Here is a 5216-nt window from a genome sequence, read left to right as displayed (position 1 = left end):
AAACAAAAAACTGAGGGACGTTCCCTGGTTGCCTAGTGGTTAGGATTCTGGGTTTTCACTGCCGAGGGCCCAGGTTCAGTTGCTGGTTGGTGAACTAAGATCCTGTAAGCAATACAGAGCAGCCAAAAAAATTTAAAAAAAAAGAAAAAGAAACAAACAACATCAAACCTGAGGATTCATTAGTATTTAATATATGCTAAAAGTAGATTGTTCAATAAATGATTGTGAGAATATTGGTTAACTCTTTGGGAAATAAATATTAGATCTTTACTTTGAAGTATGCTGCTGAAGTCGCTTCAGTCGTGTCCGACTCTGTGCGACCCCATAGACAGTAGCCCACCAGGCTCCCCTGTCCCTGAGATTCTCAAGGCAAGAACACTGGAGTGGGTTGCCATTTCTTTCTCCAATGCATGAAAATGAAAAGTGAAAGTGAAGTCGTTCAGTCATGTCTGACTCCTAGTGACCCTATGGGCTGCAGCCTACCAGGCTCCTCCTTCCATGGGATTTTCCAGGCAAGAGTACTGGAGTGGGGTGCCATCGCCTTCTCCGACTTTGAAGTATAATTCAGACTAAATTCCAAATAAATTAAATGTCCAAGATAAAAACTAAAGAACTGGCTAATCAGTCTTTGGAAGGAGAAATCTATTATACAAAAATGACAAAGGTGGAAAATATTAAAAAGATTTAACAAAGATTCACAATCTAAATGTTAAAAACTCTTGTTGATTCAATATACACATATGTAAAAGGAAAGATAAATGATATTTTAGGAGAAAATCTTTGTAGCATATGTGAAAAGTGATTATCATTAATATATAAAACTGGCCTTTCAGGTAAATAAGGAGGAACTCATCAATAAGAGAAATAGAGAACATAAAGGAGAAATTCCCAGAAAAAAAAAAGGCAAAGACTAAATACAAATATGAAAAAATGTTATTTTCAAATAAATAATTTGATATCATTTTCAAACCCAAGTGGCAAGGGTAAGGGAAGCTGGCACTCACCCAGCAAGCTGGCAGGAATGAAATGGGTACTCTTCTGGATAGCAATGAGGTGGTGAGTGATGAATGATAGTTGCTCAGTCATGCCTGACTCTTGCAACCCCACGGACTGTAGCCTGCCAGGCTCCTCTGTCCATGGAACTCTCCAGGCAAGATTACTGGAGTGGGTTGCCATTTCCTTCTCCAGAGGCTTTTCCTGATCCAGGGATCCTGCATTGCAGAAGAGTCTTTACCATCTGAGCCACCAGGGAAGCCTACTATTAAGAGACCTTTCTAAGTATAAAGACAGGTCAACTTAAAAAGTATCAGCAGATACATGCTTGACTTTATCTTATAATCTATAGACAATACATTAGAATATGTAATGAATCCATACACCTTTTCCAAAGGAATACCCAAGACAGAAGTAGCAATAAAGTTATAAATGACAGTCATCAATCAGATGAAATAATTTAGATGAAGCTTTTCTCTCTTGAAGAAACGGGGACTGGGCAAGTGGTCAGGAAGGAAATACAATGTACTTTTACTTTTGTATGAAAAATAATGTTCAGTTTCACATTGTTGAACATAGTTCTGTTTTTGCCAAATAAATCCTCTACTTCAAATTACTGTCCAAATGCTTTATTAAAACTCTGCTTCTGGCCTTTGTTTTGGAACCTGTTACTTTTGTTGCCACCTCTTGATCGCTGTGCCAGCACTGTGAATCATGCCACTTTTCCTGTACTTCTATTACTGATCCAGTAGGGATATCAAAGCAAACACCCTGCTTTCCTTTCCCTTCACTTTGGAATCAATATCCTCACCCAGCTGTTCTTTAAGTTCTTTCCAAGCATAACTAATGTTTGGCATTTCAATTGAGCACCACAAAATCATGGTCACAAAGCCTGCTTCTGAGTTGATCAAGGAGTGCTGGTCTACCGACGTGGCACCGGAAATGTGGGCCAGGGCTGCTGCCAGGGTTTCCACAGCTCCCTTCTCCTCAGTCAGCTTCTCATCTGACTGCTTGAAGTGGGAGGCACAGAGTCCAAGAGCCTGATGGCATCTTTGCTAGAAGATTTTATTATCTCTGTTGCAGAAGGAACACCTATTCATTTAAATTTAATTTCCGCTTTTTGCTCCACTTGGGCTAACTGGTATTCTTCTTTGTGCTGGTAAAAGCAAATGCAAACCCTGGTCCTCCCAACTCTACCTGTTTGCCCAGAACGATGAATGTAGGATTCAGCACCCTTTGGTGGAGAACTTTGAACAATCAGAACCACCTCAGGGATGTCTAACCCATGTGCAGCAACATTGGCTGCAACCAAAACTCCAAAATCACCATTTCTAAAACCTTTCAGGGTGATTTCCCTTTGCTTCTATGGAATGTCTCTGTGTAATGACTGGGCATCCTGTCTTACAACCACATTCTGTGACAACTCTTGGGCTTCTTTCTTCATTTCACAAAATATGATAGTGCGTCCTTGAAAACCACTGTACACTCAGCTCACATCTCCAATGACTGCTGCCCTCTGAGTCCAGTGGCACTTGATAGCCAAATGCTCTACAGTTATTGCCATTTTCTGCGTCTTTTTACCAATCAGGTCCACTTGTTCATATGTAGATTTCATGTATTTCTTAGCAATATTATACACCCAATAGGGGAAAGTTGCAGAAAAAAGCAGTTTGGGGATTGTCTTCTGAACCTTTCTTGTATGCCACACATAAAAATCTCTTGCAATTTATCAGCAAAGCCCATATCCAACATCTGGTCAACTTCATCCAGGACAAGATGCTTAAGTTTGGTGAGATCTAGCTTGCCATTCTGCAGATGGTCTTTGATACGACCTGGTGTCCCAACCAGGATATCGATCCCATTTCGCGTGCATTCAATTTGTCCTCCATAGCGAGTTTCACCATAAAAAGCCACTGCCAGCTTTTTTGTGATGTCACTGAAGTCTCTACTTACTTAACTTGCCAACTCCCATGTGGGTGCAAGAACCAGTACCTGAGGGGCACAGCCTCTCTTCTGGTCTTGCAGTTCTCCAAGAAGTTTCTCGACCAAAAGGATAACAAAGGAGAATGTCTTTCCAGTTCCTGTCCACGCCTGTGCAATCAAATCCTTCCCACTATAGACATGGTGAACATCTTTGCTTGTATAGGAAACAGGAAGGTCAACCCACGGCTTTGAGAACTTTAGAAGTTTCTTCAGATATGGGAAAATTAGAGAAAACTCTTTCTTTTTGCTCCACAGTCATTTCCTGCTCTAACTCACTGTTTTCTTAACTGGCAGCTTCCTTGGAGTTGGAGTCAAGTCCAGAATCAGGGAATCCATTCTTAAGGTTGGGGCTTTTCTCTTGAATTTCACCATTTATTTCTTATGGACAAACAAACTTAATACATGCTTATTTCACCCAGCAATTTCACTTCTGGGTATTCAAGGGAAGGAAATAATGTTTCTACAAAGATAATTATCACATCATAGTTTAAAATAGTGAAAAATAAGAAATAATCTAAATACCTGAAAAGAGGCAATTGGTTATATCAATTATTGTGCATTATCTACATTATCTGCATAATGTATCTGCATAATGCATTATCTGCATTATAATCTACGCTATCTATAGACTAAGACACATTCATTAACAATCATTCTGCAGATGAATACTTGTTGACATGTAAAAATATTCAGCCTACCTCTAAAGCTAAAATTATATGTGAGGTATGACAGTATTGGGCTTCTCAAAGGACATCAACCCTGAATATTTATTGGAAGGACTGATGCTGGAGCTGAAGCTTTGGCACCTGATGCGAAGAACCGACTCATTGGAAAAGATGCTAAGGCTGAGAAAGACTGAGGGCAGGAGGATAAAGGGATGACAGAAGATGAGATGGTTGGATGGCCTAACTCAATTGACATGAGTTTGAGCAAACTCAGGGAGATAGTGAAGGACAGGGAAGCCTGGAGTGCTGCAGTCCACGGGGTTGCAAAGAGTTGGACTTGACTGAGTGAGTGAACAGCGAAGGTGGCTCAGTGGGTAAAGAATCTGCCGGCAATGCAGGAAACACAGGAGATGCAGGCTGTGATCCCTGGGTCAGGAAGATCCCCTGGAGGAAGGCACGGTAACCCACTCTGGTATTCTTGGCCTGGAGAATCTCATGGACAGAGGTGCTGGTGGGCTGCAGTCACAGAGGTGCAGAGTCAGACATAACTGAGGCGACTGGACATCACGCAGCATGTGACAGTACGGGCTGCATCCTGTGTATGTTTTGAAACATGCACAACAAAAAGTTTTCTCTGAGAGTAAAAATATGGTTTTCTTTTTCCTTCTTTTGCTATTATTTTCTGAAATTCTGTCTACACTGGGCATATCACACATACCAGAAAGAAAAGATCATTTTTTGATAATAACTAAAAAAGAACAGGGACTTCTCTGATGGTCCAGTGGTTAAAATGCCACACTTCCACCGCAGGGGGCACAGGTTTGATCCCTGGTCAGGGAATTAAGATTCCCACATACAGTGCAGCCAAAAAAAAAAGAAGAAGATGAAAGAAAATTTTTTTCTTGGACTGAATAAAAATGTATCAACTTTAAAAAATTATAGAAAAAAAAAGTAACCCAAATCTAGGCCTATGAACCAATAGTCAGAAGTACATTAGTGCTCCCATAATTATTTTGTACTCTAAATTGTAAACAGCTTTGAAATCAAAGTTCAATCCTTGAGCTGACTACAGCGCCCTGCTCTGACCTCTGAGCTTTGTTACCTGTGGCCCCTTTCAAGGAGGGTGTGGGCAACTCTCCCATGTGCCAGGCACCAAGTGCTGGGCTAGAAGGAGAGCGTAGGTCTTCAGCAACCAAGGAAAGGAGGTGCCTGAAGACACACACAGTAATGATAGATTGCACTACCTTCAGTTTTTATATGTTAGAAGTTGCATGTGTAAATCGTATGCCTGCCATGCTATTTCTAGGTGTTCTAATCAGAACCTTGCATACTGCAGCAACTGAGGAATCACTAAGGAGTCAGTTAATTAATAGAAGTTGCACAGCCAGGTAAAAGAAAGATGCCAAAGGAGAAACCAAATCAACAAAGAAGTGTTTATTCCTTGTAAGGAAACTATGCTCCCCAAATTCAAGATATACATCAACTTAGAGGAGATGTCTAAGGCAAGAAAGCAGGAAAATATTCTGTTCTTTCCCTCCCCTTTGGAAGTGTGTTTTCAGGTTTTCCTAATAGATA

At 40.7% G+C, this 5216-nt stretch overlaps 1 pseudogene; it reads right to left on the bottom strand.

Moving 5' to 3' along the window:
* Positions 1-1606: 1606 nt before the first annotated feature.
* On the bottom strand, positions 1607-4783 carry LOC102410899 (annotated as a pseudogene).
* Between the last annotated feature and the right edge of the window lie 433 nt (positions 4784-5216).

This window comes from Bubalus bubalis, chromosome 7 (assembly GCF_019923935.1).
Source record: "Bubalus bubalis isolate 160015118507 breed Murrah chromosome 7, NDDB_SH_1, whole genome shotgun sequence".
NCBI lineage: Eukaryota > Metazoa > Chordata > Mammalia > Artiodactyla > Bovidae > Bubalus > Bubalus bubalis.
The sequence above is the reverse complement of the archived record's forward strand: the minus strand, read 5'-3'. Positions and strand labels throughout refer to the sequence as shown.